The sequence below is a fragment of the Lissotriton vulgaris genome, chromosome 1_1, assembly GCF_964263255.1.
Source record: "Lissotriton vulgaris chromosome 1_1, aLisVul1.2, whole genome shotgun sequence".
NCBI classification, from domain to species: Eukaryota; Metazoa; Chordata; class Amphibia; order Caudata; family Salamandridae; genus Lissotriton; species Lissotriton vulgaris.
Window position 1 is genome coordinate 224,657,043 of NC_141685.1, and position 18,086 is coordinate 224,675,128.

Sequence of the window (18,086 nt, forward strand, 5' to 3'; positions counted from 1 at the left end):
GTTAACAATGAACCATCTGAAACTAAACGCCCAGAAAACAGAATTCCTGCTAATTTCACCGACAAGGAGCCAACCTGATGTTAAGGAATGGACTAAATTGGTAACGGCGTTAAATTGCGCCCCGACACTAGTTAACTCAGCCAAGTCACTAGGAATTACCCTAGATGAAAACCTTGACATGAAAGACCATATTAATTCAATGGCCAAGAGCGCCCGCTTCCACTTAAATTACTTAAGAAAACTGAAACCCTTTATCTCAGAGTCAGATCTAAAACTGGCTATCCAATCACTAGTTATCTCGAGGATCGAATACGGCTGCACCACACTAGCTGGCCTACCGAAAACATCCACAGCACCACTAAAAGCCTGCCTCAACGCAGCGGCAAGACTCATCACGGGAACGAAGAAATTCGATCATATATCTCCGCACCTGAAAGCACTAAACTGGCTTCCCTACGAAGCCAGAATTCAAATGAAGATGGCCTGTATTACACATAAAGCGGTTCACTGCAACACGCCTATATACCTAGCCAAAAAACTTAAGCTATCAGGAGGTAACAGAACAACTAGAAGCGCAAAAGAGTTGCTATTGCGACCAGCCTTTTTCCACAAGAAAAAGACTTACAACAGAGCATTCTCTGGAGCTGCCCCCAGAATCTGGAACTCTCTCCCGCCAAGCATTAGGAAGATTCAAAATACAGTATCATTCAAAAGAGAACTTAAGAGCCACTTGATGAGTAAATACCCTACATAGAGATACCTACGGATTACTGAGACGAGCATTTATGCTACCAGAGGATTGTCCACTTCATGAATGTTGGAAGAGCAATTCCTGACATCTGACTGTGTCCATGTTCAAGCCGAGGCTAGACACATACTGCTACCTCATATACTTGTGAACTGATAACTTTATCTCACTGACAAAACTATATAACCTCTACCTCACCTGATTTATTTATCCATACTAACCTGTTATGCACTGGAATACCTTATAACTCTACCTCACCGAACTTGGTTTGAGACCAATGCTAATTGCACAGACATTAAGAACTTATATATCTAATCACGTCCATTCATTATATTGCCTTCTACCTCATATATATGCTGTTGTTATTATTGCTACTATAATGTCTATTTGCTATTCTTTCCTTGTTAAGCGCTCTGATACCCATGGGTCTTGTACGCGCTATATAAAACACTATAAATAAATAAATAAATAATAAATACGCCGTATTGGCTTGGAGTGCTCTCATTTTGTAAACCCATGATCTGGGGGTTTCAGCGTTGTGCTATATATATATATATATATATATATACATATATATATATATATATATATATATTCAGCGGCGGTTCTACCATGGGGGCGTTTGGGCGCCGGCCCCCCTGTTTTCTCGCCGTGCGAGAAGAAGGCAGAAACAAATGGTAGTTATTTATTTATAACTACCATTTGTTTCTGCCTGCCCTTCTCGCACAGCGAGAAAGCAGTCAGCAGAACTTGATTACTCGAGCCTCAGGGCAGGGGGGAGTGGCTTGCCCAATGTTGTGAATACGGACTGTTTGGACAGCCTGAGAGGCTGTCCAAACAGACAGTATTAGCAAGAGTGGGCAAGCCGCTCCCCCAAGCCTCCTCCCAGTCTTCTTTCTGCAGGATGCAGACTAGCAGAAATGACGCGGTTAGGGCAGCCGGCGGAACCAATCAGCGCTGGCTGCCATGGAGGGGAGGGAGGCTGCCTGCAGCCTTCCATGACGAGAGCCCACACACGTCAGACGCAGCGGGCGGCGGCATTCAAAAATAAAATCCAGGACGGCGGGCGCACGGGGGATGGAGCAGGGGGAAGTTTAAAATTAAACTTACCAGGTCTGTATTTGCACTGAAGAAAGGCTCACATGACCTGTGAAATGTGTTTTGTGATTATCAGAAGACCTTCATACTAATCATGATGACATCCCATACTAATCATGACATCCATGCCACTGACCGCCACCCACACACGCACCGCGCATGCAGACTGGGGCCTTCATATTATTCTACTCAATCTGCCGCATATAGCACATTTTTGAGTTAGCCAACGAACACTCTGCATTTGCACTGAAGAGGCTCACGTGAGGGTTGTGACGTGACCTGTGAAATGTGTTGTTTATGTGATTTTCACACCGCGCACGCAGACTGGGGGCTGGGGCCTTCATATTATATTCTCAATCTGCCGCATATAGCACATTTTTGAGTTAGCCTAAGCACGTGACGGTCGTGACCTGTGAAATCAATGTGTATGTGTTGTTTATTATTGTGATTTTCACACTGCGCACGCAGACTGGGGCCTTCATATTATATTCTCCGCATAATTGCATATAGCACATTTTTGAGTTAGAGGCAGCCACACGCTGCATTTGTACACTGAAGGCTCACGTGACCCTGAACTGACTGGTGTTTTATTGTGATTTTCAGACTTTTTCAGTTAATCTCATGATGACACACGCACCGGGCACGCACTCTACTGAAGTTCAGTACTGCTGTACACAGTAACTGTGTTAAAAAAAACTTACTTTTTAGGAAGAGAGTCAAATATAAAAAACTTACCTTGGCTTTTACCCTTGAATGTTGTGATAAGTGGTATTGTGATTATAGTCAATACTAGTTGGTCACTGTGCACAATATGTCACTGCCACAGAGTCACCTTTTCCACATAAACCACAGCGTGTTCACGGTCAAAAAGGGCACTTGTTGTCTCTGTATTTCGGTAATTCTCTCTTTTGTCTCCTCTAGGCAAGAGCAGTCCAATGCAGGTAGTACAACAGGAAGTTAAATGTATTATTGGTTGACACTTTACTAGGTCATTCCTTTGCGATAGATGTATATTATTAGGTCCTGAAGAATCGCAGCATAATTGCATTAGCGAGAAACATGTCGACCTCACGATACGAATTGTAGTCCTAGATCGTGATACGGAATCCTAATTTCTGGCGATTATAGGCTACCCATTGTTTTTAACATATAGCATGGGAACCACCAGAATAAATTGATCTCCGGTACCTCGTGTTGTATTTTAAATCACCTCCCTACACTATCCATTCTCTCCCTGGCCCCTCACTTGCACTTCACCCACAGGCTGTTGGAAAAAAGATCTCCGATAAAGAGCCCCTCTTTGAGGTGAGCCCGTAGGGCATTGCACCGCCTGCCCTACGAGGAGCAACCGCCAATGATGAAGCATGACACTCGCAAGAGTGTGTGAGGCCATTAATTCCAACAAATTGGATACCCAGGGTAGCCCTCCACAGAGCACTACCCTTTCTTTTTCTTTTTCTCCCCTTTATTGACCGTACCCTTCTTCTTCCTCAGGAACAGCCGAGTCTGTTTTTGTTGGCTATAAAAGGTCCCCACGCGAAAAAAAAATAATATTTTTTTTTCGATTTGCGTGGGGGGAGCGCCTGCTACGCACACAGGGGAGCGGACCGGGGAGCGTAGCATGGGAAAACCCAGTTTATTCACTGCGCCATCTCTATGACCCTTTCTTGCGTCAATACGCCCCTTTTGCATACATTACACCTGACGTAGGTATAATGTGGCACAGGGGTTTACAAAGTGACGCATCTACCTAGATGCGTCACTTTGTAAATATGACTCAATAAGGTGCATTTTTTCCAGCACTGGTGCGTCAAAAAAAGTGACGTACCGGTGGCGTAAAAGTGACGCATGGCCTTAAAAATGAGGCTTTCAGTCTTCTACTCATGCGTCATATTAAATATATGACGTATTATGTCGCAAGTACTTACAGATACGTCATTTTTTCAGACGTATCTGTAAGCGCAAAAGTGATGCATTGCTGGAGTGTGTCATAAAAATGATGCAACTCCAGCAATGCATCCTTTCACATGGGGCCAGGCCCATGTGAAAGGGCCTGCATCAGTCTTACGCCTGCTGTGAAACAGGCGCAAGATTTTGATGCAACAGCATCATAAAAGTGACGCAGTGATATCTCATAGATTTCACTGCGTCACCTCTTGCGTCAATACATCCCTTTTGCATACATTACACCTGACGTAGGTATAATGTAGCACAGGGGTTTACAAAATGACGCATCTACCTAGATGCATCACTTTGTAAATATGACTCAATAAGGGGCATTTTTAACAGCACTGGTGAGTCAAAAAAAGTGACGTACCGGTGGCGTAAAAGTGACGCATGGCCTTAAAAATGAGGCTTTCAGTCTTCTACTCATGCCTCATATTAAATATATGACGTATTATGTCGCAAGTACTTACAGATACGTCATTTTTTCAGACGTATCTGTAAGCGCAAAAGTGATGCATTGCTGGAGTGTGTCATAAAAATGATGCAACTCCAGCAATGCATCCTTTCACATGGGGCCAGGCCCATGTGAAAGGGCCTGCATCAGTCTTACGCCTGCTGTGAAACAGGCGCAAGATTTTGATGCAACAGACAGTGCGTCACAAAAATGATGCGCCTCCAGCAATGCATCTTTTCTTAGCCTTCCACACCCCTGTTCCTTTTCTACATTTTCTTTGAATGTCCACATTCCCCATGTTTACTCTCCTTCTCCTTACTTTCCTTCCCAACACTCACCTTCTTTCAGTCCACCTACTTCACTTCTTTTCCCCTCTCATACCTTTCTGTTCTTTCTTACTCATTTTCCTTTCCTTTATCAATGCACTCCACTTCACTTACTCTTTTTCATTTTTTAAGAACTTAGCTCTTTGATGAGAATTGGAGGTTGTTCTGAAAAGAACTTTTTTTTTCTTCTTTTTTCTTTTTTTAGAACAAAAACAAAAACAGGGAACGGAAACTGCTCAACAGGAGCAAAAAAATAATAATAATTAGGGCTGGGAACGGCAGCGATGGTTCTCCAATGCTGATCACAGTATCTGCATTTAAGGACGCCTTTATTAAATGCAGGCTGAATGTTCGGAACCAGCTCTTGTGATCTCCCCCTCACCGATGTTGTTGGTCCTCCGGTGGATGTAGACGCCCCATCACTGGGAACCTCTTGTGCCAGAGCCCTGACACTTTCCCGGGCAAAATTAACACGGTGTGAGTGCAAGGCTCAGCCCACGACATCCTCCCTCGATAGAACCACGTAATATAAACATGGGTGAACTAGGAACGCAGAGTCCAAGCCTGAAAAGCAGAGTCAAGTTCAAATTTGCATAAAAAATTATTCGCTGTTTGATAGAAAACAGTAAATAAATAATAAAGAATAGGTAGAAAAATCAAAGAGTCTTAATCCAACAGCGTATAAGCACAGTATGAAGCAACAGCCTCCCAAGAGGAAGTCATTGTTCTCATCTGAAAACATTTCAGCCATCCAATTCAATAGTGGGAATGAACATACATGTTCCTCAACGACCGGAGCCTCTATTACCATTGGAGGAAAACTCTGGTCATCTTCAATGTAACTGCGTGCCAAGAAGTCAAGCGCCGCTGCAAAAACATTCCAACATCCCATTATTCCATGTATTGCTGCGAAGGCCATAATCCCGCCGCCAGAACAAAGCAAGTCATGAACCACTAAGGGGCTTAGCAGCTGGTCATAATCCGCGTTGGGAGACACCGTACCGCAGAGACACAAATCCAGGGCCCAGTCGAAATTGCAGCTCAGGCAAAGGAAGACAGGTTGAACGCATGTGAAAAAGGAAAATCGAAACGATAATCCATAAACTGCACTCAATGTTGCCAGGGGCAGCGCTCCGTAATAACTAAGCATTCGGTTGTGGAGCAGCAACAGACTGGACATATTGTCGTGTGCTGCAGGATGTGCATCCATATTGAAGTAAACAAATTAATAAAAGCACACCGGCAACCAATGCGAGTATTAAGCGGAATTCACCAAAGATGCTGAAAAACATCGAATGAAAAAATGCTGAGACAACACAAAATATACTTTGAAAAGAAGTCAATAGACCACTGCTTCTAACTTTAAAAAAGTAAGGTAACCCCGTAGTCAAGGACGCATTAAAGATACTCTGAATTAACTCCCCAAAATACAGAGGCACGTCTGTATTTAATAAATCATACACTTCTGTGCGGGTGTTTGCTACATGAAGGACAAATGTTTCTCTAGCAGATGTAAGAGCGACCTCTTTTTGAGACAATAGCGCTCTTATACGGCTCATTTGGTTGACTCTTCTTTTAAGGTCGGAATCGACGGCCAGATGGAAATATCCAGCTTCCCATGCAGAGGAGTAAACACAACTTTTTTTATAGCAAACAACACGATCAGTTACCGTAATCATGTAACCGATGCCTGGTAACATTGCACAACAATCTGCATTATTTCAAATTAAATAACTCACGTTTCCAGTTAACTGAATGTTGGTATTATAGCAGGTGTCGCAGTGCCTTTCAAAACTCACACCAACTTAGACGCATCTTGATTACAAGAGCCATGCAATTGTATGTGTCTACAAATTAAGGAGTGATCTGGTGCTATTGTTCAATCCTCGCCATTCACATATACTTCTTTTCCCTCCCTCAGACACCTATATGTACATGATAATAATCAAGCTTCATGGAGATAAGCGCTGCCTAAACATCTATATCTGCCTATAGTATTTCATGCAAACCTCAAACCTAAACAGGCTAAAAAGTAACGTTATGATACCGTGGATAAGCCACACAGCTGAATCGGATCTCCAATGAGTGACCACTTGTAACCATTATCATAGCACGCCCTGTGCTCTGATTTGACAGTGAGAGAGTGATCGCACCATAGTTTGTACTGCTAATCATTCTCAGCATACGCTACGAATACGCCTCCACGTTACGCGTCGCATCAAAGCTTCCTTGTGAGGTCATGTACGGCGCCCCGTACGCAAAGACGCGAATGGTATTAATTGTTTAAAAACATATATTTATGTATTTAATGAACATACTAACAGAACACATTATCTAGGATAATTATGAAAACATTTTTTTTTAAGTTTCAATAATCCTATATTACTTTTAATTACACCAATCGCGGTGAAACGTCATGCGTACTCGCATCCTAAGAGCACCGTAATAACAGCGTAACCGTACGCAAAGCCATGTGACTTTAAAAGGAGAGATTTGATTGGTTCATAACACTTCCTATTACAACTGTTGAAACTTCCATCCCATTTTAATAATTCTACTTTGACTTTCTGAAAAGAAGCATCTCTTCTGAGAATCTTGTAACATAGAACAAACTTTACCATAATAACAGCAATGGACTCCAGCCATTCTTCAGAGGAATATTTCATTCCTTAAGAACCTCCAAAGAAGAGGAAAGAAGCTCTAATTTGGCAGTGTTTTACTTTTCCATATGTGCAAAAAAAGGTTAATGCTCTAAAAGTAACCTGTAAAATTTTCCAAACTCTTTCAAGGGGTGATCCATCTCAAAAATACTCCTTTAGCACAGCAAATATGGAGCGACACGTGAAGAACTTACACCCCAACAACTTTGCTTGAGCTGCAACACAGAGGTTGAAGGACAACCCACCTGCTACTGCACCAAGCACATCAACTGCTGCACCAGCATTTTCAGCAAACAGTCCACACCCACAAATTCATCCTGATTTTGCCCAAGTTAAAATTCTATACATTTATTGCAATAAACTTTTGTGTTATGGGAAACAGTCTATTGACCTGATAAAACGCAGGAAGCAGGAGCATCGCTGTCCTCAACATTACTTTTTTTTCCATTCTTTTCTTTCTGTTGGACACTTCCAAGCCCCCCATTATAGAAAAAAATTGTCCCCGGGATTTAGCCCCCCCCCCCCCCTCCCCGGGAGCTAATTAAGAATAAAACAAACTTCTAGTTTTTTTTCTTTTTCACCGCGTAAGAGTACAATACGCGTACAACGCGGTTTTTTTATTTAAAAAAAATAAAAATACATTTGCGCCTAAAGATCCATGTGAGATCCCCTGAGCAGGTCTAGAGGGTCAAAATGTTTCTACCCTACCCCCTTTCTTTATTTTTCAACTTTGTTTTACTGTTTTCTTGTGACTCAGTGCTATATATGTTACTAGGGGTGGGCGGAATTGGCAGAGTTTGATTCCGCAGAATTCTGCAGAATTACATGAAACGTTTGTGAGTTTCTGCTGAATCCCGCAATGGGGCAGAGTGGGCATTATCTCACTATCTTCATAGTGCAGAATGCACCCTCGCACCCAAAAAATGGATGCAGGATGTATTTTGTGCTAAGAAAACAGCGCAGCCATATACCACTCGGTACCCTGCATACTCTGCAGTGATTGAACCTTTTAATCACTTCAGAGTATGGAAGGGCGCCGCCACCAAGTGGTATGCAGTGGCTTCTAAACTTTAGAAATAGCTGCATATCACTCTGCAGTGCATACCCCTTGGTGCCCTTACTTACTCTGTAGTAATCACTGCAGCGTATGCAAGGGCGCCACGGGGCATGCACTGCACTGCAGTATGTAAGGGCGCCGAGGGGTATGCACTGCACTGCAGTATGTAAGGGCCTGAGGGGTATGCACTGCAGTGCAGTATGTAAGGGCGCCGAGGGGTATTCACTGCAGTGCAGTATGTAAGGGCGCTGAGAGGTATGCACTGCACTGCAGTATGTAAGGGCGCCGAGGGGTGTGCAATACACTGCAGTATGTAAGGGCCCTGAGGGGTATGCACTGTACTGCAGTATGTAAGGGCGATGAGGGGTATGCACTGTACTACAGTATGCACTTCTTTCTTCGCACCAACACCTCTGGAGAAACACCTGGACCCATCTAGGAAGTGCTACCAGGTGCGATCGAGCAGCGTCTTCTTCACCCTGGCCAGGCTTTCGTCATCTCTGCTGGCGTTCCCGACTTCCTCCAATGTGAGCGATATCGGACACACTTCTTGAGAGAACATCCTCACAAACTCTCCCGTTTGTTTTTCATCGGTGGACTGCACGGCCGGCGCAGTCTTGACAGGATGCCGCGACAGGAAGTCGGCAGGGTTGTTGAGACTGGGACGGAACACTACTTCAAACTGGTAAGCCTGCAACTGGCCTGCCCATCTGAGAAGGCGCCAGTAGGGCGGTGCCGGGATCAACGGCTTATGATCTGTCACCACCCGAAATTCCTGATTGAAGAGGTACAGATGGAAATGATGACATGCCCACATAATCACCAGAGCCTCCCTTTCCATCTGGGCGTACCGCATCTCTGTGTCAGTCAGGGCTATGCTAGAATAGGCTACGAGGATCCACTCCTTGGCTGACGTTTCTTGGAGGAGGACGGCTCCTAGCCCTACCAGACCGGTGTTCACTACTACTTTAATACGCCTGTTGGGCTAAAAGTAGGCCATGATTCTCTTATCCGTGAGGGCTTCCTTGATGGCGTGGAATGTGGCATCTTCTTTTCCAGTCCACTCCCACGGGGTACCGGTCTTCATCAGGCTCCTGAGGGGTTCAGAGAGAGATGCCAAGTTGGGAATGAAACGTTCACAGTACATGTCCATCCACAGGAAACTGCGCACCTCAGTGAAGGATTTCGGCCTCAGAGTGGAGCGTATGTCTGTAGCCTTCTTGGGGTCCACTTGAAGGCTGTTCCATGAAAAGATGTAGCCGAAGAATTCCACTGACTCCTGATAGAAAGTGCACTTGGCGCGATGAAGGGTCAGTCTATTATCTGCTAGCCGCTGGAGCGTGTTCCTCAAGTGGACATGATGTCTTCCAGAGTTTTCAAGAACACCAGGATGTTCTCACTCAGGTTGATGACCCCCTGTAGCCTTGAGAGTGTCTCTCAGAGTGTCTCTCGGATGGCGTTTTGAAACACCTCAGCGGCTGACAACACCCTGAAACTCAGTCTCTTGTACTTTTGCAGCCTGGCGTGCGTGGAGAAGGTTGTGATGTTTCTGCTCTCCGGGTGTAACTCCAGTTGATGGTAACCGGTGTTGAGATCAAACTTTGTGAACCACGTGGCTCCGTTGAGGTCTGCCACTATGTCCTCCATGGTAGGCGTGAGATGTTGTTCCTGCTTCACTGCCAGATTAGGGAGCCGCATATCCACACACAGCCGGATGGCCCGGGCTGCTTTGGCTTGGGAGCAACAACCAGGGGCGATACCCATGAAGTGGGACCAGAGACCTTCTCAATCACTCCCAGCTGTTCGAGCTTTTGCGACCTGATGGCGGAGATGGAATGGCACTCTCCGATGCCAGAGTGCAGTCGGTTTGACAGTGGGGTCTATATGCAGCTTGAATAGCTTGCCCTTGAGACATCCCAGACACATAGGGAAGTGCTTGAGGATATCCTGTGTGTGTAGATCATGCACTTGGGTGGCAAATAACACCAACTCCAGCTCCTCCATCGTGTGACCGCTGAGGAGAGGCCCTCTTCTCCCTTTGGTGACATGAAACCGCGTTTGAATGCAGTGTCCCTCAATGGCCACCTCAACCTTGACGACCCCTCGCAAGGGAAGTGGCTCAGTACCTCCATAGGTGTAGATTTTAGCCCTCGAGGGTGACTGCGGTGGCTGTGGAGATAATCGCTTGCACTGGTCGCAGTCCATGACATATACTGAGGCTCCGGTGTCCATGTGCTCCTGGATGGTGGACTCAGCTACCATGATGGAGAACATAGGCAGGGGCCAGCGAAGTGGGCCATCCCAGCTCACAAACGATACTATGAAGACGTCATCATTGTCTGTTCCTAGCCCGGACCCTTGCAGGGCGGAGTCCGTCTGCTCTTGTGGGTCTTCTAGCGATAGCTGCCTCACTGCCGCCAACACCCCTCACTGTCCCGGAGTGGAGGTTCTGGTTCTTCAGCTGTGACACACCTTTGCGAAGTGGTTTAGTTTTCCACACCGGGAACAGGTCTTTCCATTTGCAAAACACTGCCCTGCTGGTGGGTGCTCAAGGCCGCAGTTACCATATGTGCCGCTGCGCAACAGTCTCCCAGTCCCACAAGGCGCTTCTGGGCATCTCTGAATGGCGTCCACTCTCTCCTCTTTTATCACCGGCGGCCACGGTGGACTGCGGTGTTTGGGTGATGGTGGAGTGCTGCTTCCATTTCATCTGCTCAGGTGTTCGACAACACGTGGGATCTTACAAGCACCAGGATCTCGTCCAGTGTGATCCCGGGTTGCCTGAGTATTAGGCGACGCAGCGTCACTGATTTGCAGCCCTGGATGAACTGCACTCTAATCTCTTCCCTCTGGTCAGGAACCGTACAGGAGCTTGCCAGATTCCGTAACCATGCATTAAAAACGTACTTTGACTCTGTCTCTCCTTGCCTCGTCTGGCGGAGTTTGAACCTCTCAAAATCTGGGTTGATCTGAGGGTCAAAATGGCTGTTAAGCACTGCCACCGCTGCATCATAGGTGTCATCAGCCCCAGTGTTCGGTAGGGTTTCGAACAGGTAATATAGCTCAACTCCCCGTAGCACATCAGTAGGGATCTTTTCACTTTTCCATCTGTTTCCCTCATCCCTATGAATTAATGGTCTAGACGGCCGAACCCTGATTTCCAACTTGATGCAGCCGTAGCAGGGTCAGCCAACTCACTGAAAGGTGGCAGGGAGCTGCTGTAGCATGGCCTGGTGGCTGCGGGGCTTGCTGCTGAGCTTGCTGCTGAGCCAGTTGCAGGGCTTGATGGAGTGGCGCCGGGGCACCCGCCCCAACCGGGTTCTGGACACTCATGCCTTCCAGAGCACATGTCTGTGTGAGTGCGTCACTGGGCCTGTGGCTGTGCTGGCTAGAATGTTAGGGTGAGACCTCAGTGCCTGCTGTGCTGGGGCAGCTGTGTATGACTCTGTGCTTCTGACTTCTTCCCCAGGCGATTAGGTATGGAGATCCCTTCCACTACCCACTGTATGCAGAGTTCTTGCCCCCATCATAGCCTGGGTGTAGTTGCAGGGTCCTGCCTCAGCCGCTTGCTGGTGTCAATGCGTGTTGCTCCCAAAGGGAAACCTGGTTCTGCTCCCGCTGACGTCTGACCTTTCAGGTCTGCAAGGTGGCAAATGGCACACCACAGTCTGCAGCGCTGGGGGAGCAGGCACATCCAAGCAAGTGCTTCAGAGTGAAGAGAAGCCTCCCCCGCGTAACCTCTCGTCTTCACTGCTCACTTGTTAAGCGAGAGCCAGAGCAGGCCGCACGCTGGGGTACAGACTGCACGCCAGAGAGCCTCACGCCACACTGACCTTCAGGGGCGCCCTATCCAGAGCTCCGAAGTCCTCAGGGCTCGCGGGGTGGGCAACCGCTGTCTCAGTGCACGGCTCCACCGTAGGGTGACCAACCGTCCGTAAATTTCACGGACAGTCCGTAATTACGTCCGTCTGTCCGTTGTCCGTGAAGGAATCTTTAACGGACGCCATTTGTCCGTCATTTTAACAGGGCACCGGTTGCTCAACCCTAAAGCCGCCGGCACAGCTTGCACACATCTCTTTTCTTCACTCCGATGCTGTACCAAAGCTCAGATGCCCCGCAGCATTGGAGAGGCACAGCGGGATGGCAACCCTCACACCTCCAGCCCTTGATGACCTGTTAAGAGGTGCTTCGAAGGTGACTGAGAGGGAGGGGCTGCCAGTTCAGGAGCAGCGACATCTATTCACATGCAAACAGCCCTGAATGTGTCATGTCTCTGCTATTTAGAGGGGGGCTCACACATTCCATTTCTACCCAGGGCCCCAAACATCCGAGACTCGGCCAGATTACACCCCTGATTACACCGAGGCAGCACGTGGTTCTCTTCACAGAGCTTAATTACTGTCACTAAATTGTAAGCAAACCTCGGTTCTTCAAACATGCAGTCTATCATGTAAGAAAATAAAGAAATGGCACAATCGCACCCACACTGATTAACAAAGTATGGAGGACAATCAGCTCAATCAGTTCTCATAGAGTATCTCCTGTAAGTACTGTACATCACAGTGGGGGATGTCATTTTGGACAGAGAGCCTGTCTTCTCGTTATCTTGTGCAGGAGAGGAACCCAAGATGATACTAGAATACTGCATGCCCACCCCTGTGCTCCCTCTCCTGTGATGGCTCATGCCCTCCCCTCAGTGATGGCACCTGTCCCCCCATGTGGTGGCTCCAGTCCACCCCACGCCTGGGATGGCTCATGTCCCCCCATGTTGTGGCTCCAGTCCACCCCACGCCTGGAATGGCTCCTGTCCCCCCATGTTGTGGCTCCAGTCCACCCCCACCTGTGGTGGCTCTTGTCCCCCCCTGTGGTGGATCCTGTCTCCTCCCTGGGTGGCTTCTGTCCCAGTCCTGGAACGGCCCCTGCAGCGAGGGTGAAGTTCTTGATGGGCCTCTTCTCAAAAGGGCTCAGCTCAAAATTAATATGGAAAGGTCGGGGAGTAAGTAAGTGAAGGGATGGGTGAATGGCCGGATGAATTAGTGAAAGGGTGAATGGATGAATGAAAGATTGAATAAATGGCTAATGAGAGACGATGGATGGATTGATGAGTGAGGGGAAGGATGGAGAGAAAATGTAAATAGCTGGATGTATGGGTGGAAGGGTAGCTGGATGATGGATGAGGGGAAAGATGGATGAGGGGAAGGATGATGGATGAGGAGAAGGATGGATGGATGGATGGAGGGGAAGGATGGATGGATGGAGGGGAAGGATGGATGGATGAGGGGAAGGATGGATGGATGGATGGATGGATGGATGGATGGATGGATGGATGGATGGATGGATGGAGGGGATGGATGGATGGATGGATCAGGAGATGGATGGATGGATGGGTGAGGGGAAGGATGGATGATGGATGAAAGGAAGGATGGATGAGGGGAAGGATGGATGGATGAGCGGAAGGATGGATGGATGAGGGGAAGGATGGATGGATGAGGGGATGGATGGATGAGGGAAAGGATGGATGGATGAGGGGAAGGATGGATGGATGAGGGGAAGGATGGATGGATGAGGGGATGGATGGATGAGGGGAAGGATGGATGGGTGAGGGGATGGATGGATGGATGAGGGGATGGGTGAGGGGAAGGATGAGGGGATGGATGGATGAGGGGATGGATAGAGGGAAAGGATGGATGGATGGGTGGGTGAAAGGATGGACGGATGATGAGGAGAAGGATGGATGATGAGGGGAAGGATGGATGGATGGATGATGAGGGGATGGATGGATGGATGATGAGGGGGTGGGTGAAAGGATGGATGGATGATGAGTGGGTGGGTGAAAGGATGGATGGATGGATGAGTGGGTGGGTGAAAGGATGATGGATGGATGAGTGGGTGGGTGGATAGTGGGTGGGTGAAAGGATGGATGAGTAGGGGGTGGATGGTGGGTGGATGGTTGGGTGGATGATGGGTGGGTAGGTGGATGAGTGAAATGATGGATGGATTGATGGATTGATAAGTGCAAGGGTGAATGAATGGACGTATGAGTGAAAGGGTGGATGTAAGGATGGATGAGTGAGTGAAAGGGAGGGTAGATGGACAAAAGGATGAATAGATGTGTGAAGGAGTGAAATGATAGACGGATGAGTGATAGGATCAATGGATGGATTCATGAGTGGATGAGTAGATGGATGGATGGATGGGTGGGTGGATGGATGGATGGAAGGAAGGATGGCTAAGTGAAAGGGTCGATGGAGAGAGAAAGGGAGGACGGATGGATGACTAAAATAGTGGATGGGTGGAAGGATTAGTAAGTGAAAGGATGGCTGGATTGGTGAAAGGGTAAATGGCTGAATGGATGAGTGAATGGATGGATGGGATAAAGAGTGGATGGATAAGTGTACAGATGGATAGGGTGAAATGGTGGATGGATGGATAATGGAGATGAGTGAAAGGATGGATGAGGGGATGGATGAAGGGATGGATGGATACCTTCAAAACTCTGTGCATCTCCCACAAGATAATGCACGACAAAGGCCCCCCAATCCTCAGACCCCTGATGAAACCCCACCAGTCCATCAAAAACCTAAGATCTGACTCTCTCGCCCTTGCCAGCATCCCAAGAATAAAAAAGTCAAGATCCGGCGGCCGCTTGTTTGCCTACAACGCACCAAAACTATGGAACACCCTCCCAGTAGCCATGAGGAGAGAACACAACCTCCTCTCCTTTCGAAAACAAATATAAACCTGGCTTTTCCCTTAAACCCCGTCTGCCTTACCGCCCCCCCTCCCCTCTGGAATACCAGGTCTTGTTAGCGCTGGGATGCCCTAGGGTAGCTATGCGCTCTACAAATCCCTACTCAAAAAAACTCACTCAACTCACTCGATGAGTGAAATGATAGATGGAAGGATACATGATGGATAGGTTTGCAAACGGTTGAATATGTTTGGAAATGGCTGGGCTTACTTATATACTATTGCGCGACCTCTGATGTGTCTGTATAACGTACCTGTTGTCCTGAAGTTTTGTCCTGAATTTTGACCTCCTGTCCTGAATTTGTGTCCTGAATTTTGACCCTTTGTCCTGAATTTTTACACTCACCGTCCTGAATTTGCACCAATGCCAGTTGGTCACCCTACTCCACCGTCAGAGTTCCACACACCGCAGGAGATGCGAGTGGGCACCTGCGGTCCCGATGAACTCCATGGCGCCTCAGGGCCTGGGGCAGGAGCAAGTGGGTGTGCGACGTCCGATTGGGCTGCACCTTGCACTGGCGGACTGGCCGACAGGTCCAGTTCGTGTAGGCAGAGGCTTGGGAGGGACCCACCTCGTCGCCAATGTGGTGATCAGCAGATGATCGGGCTGACGCTCCGGAACACAAGTTAGGCCTCAATTAATACACATTAATGAAGGGACACACCCGGGCCAAGAGCCCGAGCGGTTTATTTATACCTTTGGGCGTGCCCGCCCTCTGGGTGCCTGCAATAGCAACACTGTATAGTGGGGGGCGCGGTGGCTCCGTCACTACAGGCCGGAAGAGTGAGCAGTCCCTATGTTTCTCAAACACTGCAAATGAAAGTTTAATCGTCAGGGGGTTTTAAACATAGAGGACTGCTCCCTTTTCCAGACCTGTTTAGAAACCCAACCGCTGCAGAAGAATTCCGTCTGCTGAGTGGTGGAATGTATCAGTAATTCCACATTCACGAAATTCCTTTGATTCGCCAGTGGGATTAGAAATCCGCCCATTCCTACGGGTTGCTTTGTCCGTTCCTCTCCCTTTCACATTGGCCTCTGCATTTCATGTTTGACATCTTGAGATTGCAAGACTCCTTTTGTTCCTTATTCTTCCCTCTTTCAGATGCTTTTGTGAAAGTCTTGGTGGGTGGGGGATGTTCTTGCTATGAAAATCATGTCAGTGGTGGTGACGTTTCAAGATACAAAACTCGCTTTACCAATGTAATGCAGTTCATGCGTCACCCTCCCTAGAGAAGCAGAGAACACTCTATGATGTCAAGTTAACGTGGCAATTAATTTAGTATCTGATGTTAGGATGCGCGCGCACACCTTGCACACTCATCAACACTACCTGCCCTACCTGCTACTGTGACTGGTTGTCCCGACCCCACACTCCCACCCTCCCTTCCTTGTCTGCCGTTATACGTGTTTTAGTTTGAAGAAAATCTTTCACTTTGCTAGTTTATGAAATGCGGGCCACTGTTGCCTATATATGTTCAATTAAAAGGCACATTTTCTGCAAAAATTTTCCGACCACGAAGGGACTCGAACCCTCAATCTTCTGATCCGAAGTCAGACGCCTTATCCATTAGGCCACGCAGTCACTGGATACAGATGTTCCCTCGTGCAGCCGCTTTTTGACGCATTGTGCTTCTATTGAAGATCAAGGGTCCATGTCCTCAGCTAGACATAGCATGTGCAGCCCGCCCTCTGCACCCCTGTTCAATCAGTGCGGGAGACCACAGCATCCTTCATGAAACCCCGCGTTTGTTCGTTCAAAAAAATCATGGCTGCTGCAGCCGTGTTTCAGCAATGCTATTCAAATATATAGTATATTGTTTACAAAATGAGAAGCAGTCTAACACTCGTGTTTTCGATTTTCCCTACATTTTTGTCCCCTGTAGCGCGCCTCTGCAGCAGCCTCGGCCATTGTGCGTTTCTGTTTGAGTTGAACCTTAGGCGAGAAGCTGCGGTTCCACTTTTGATTCCTGGCCCGTTCTTTCTTTTTACTCCTCATCTGTACTAATAAGAGGCCATAAAAGTGATAGAGAAATATAAGTGGAGTTTATTTTTCATGCCTGATGTCGTAGCCTTACCTAAAGTCAAGGCCTCTGGAATTATGCAATTGATTGGCTGCAGCAAGGTTCGCATAATTATAGGTTTACCGCATTTGCCACATAATCCATCATCTGCCACATACTCTGTAGATTTTAACAAAAGCATGTTCAATCCCAGCTCAAACAATTAAAATGTTACTAAAAGCTCAGCGGCACGTGCAGAGGTGCAGTGGATGGCTCTTTGCAAAGTTTGACTGGTCACCGTTCTGATGCTTTTTGCTATATTTGGTTGTTAAACTGGTGCTAATGAGGAGCTACCAATGCTCCGACAGTGTTAACAAGTTTAACAAGCAGTGGCAAAGCCAAGAGGTTTTGCCTATGCAAGAGCTATTGGCTTTGCCAATTTCTTCTAGCTTGTAATTCTGTTTTTAAACAAAGAAAACATACTTCTTTTACACATTTTTATTGTGAATGTAGCACTGGGATGTTTGTTTTGTATTGTTATCAGTGATGTTGAAATTATTGTAAGTGGTATTGTTTGTAGCTGGCAGCATGACTGCAATAAAAAGTGGTTGTTCAATAGTTTATGTGCATGTGTTAGTATGTGTGTGAGGTATCGCGTAGCCGCATCCGCGTGATACGCACGGCGTAAGCGCATCCGGAGGCAGCCACGCGCATACGAACGCTCTACGTAAGCGCCCCGGGGCGCGCCCCGGGTCGCGTAGCGTAAGCGCGTCGGGTCATGTGACCTGAAAATAACACTTTCATTGGTTCAGGACAGTTTTGGTTTCCAAATGATGAAGGCCCGAGTCATGTGACCTGAAAATAACACTTTCATTGGTTCAGGACAGTTTGGTTTTCCAAATGATGAAAGCCCCCACCTATTTTCCTCATTCTCACTTTGTACTTTGAGTGAGGAAGACCTGTTGAAAGACCTCTCTGTACCTTTTTGGACTGAAAAATGGCTTCAGTAGCAGCAGCAGCAGGAGCATCTCAACCATCACCACCA

The 18,086-nt window shown here is 47.3% G+C and overlaps 1 non-coding gene across 1 annotated transcript; it reads right to left on the bottom strand.

The window, feature by feature from the left end:
• Window positions 1-16,550: 16,550 nt before the first annotated feature.
• On the bottom strand, window positions 16,551-16,623 carry TRNAR-UCG (transfer RNA arginine (anticodon UCG)). The gene has a single exon. It is a non-coding gene; the product is annotated as a tRNA-Arg (tRNA).
• Window positions 16,624-18,086: the final 1,463 nt, after the last annotated feature.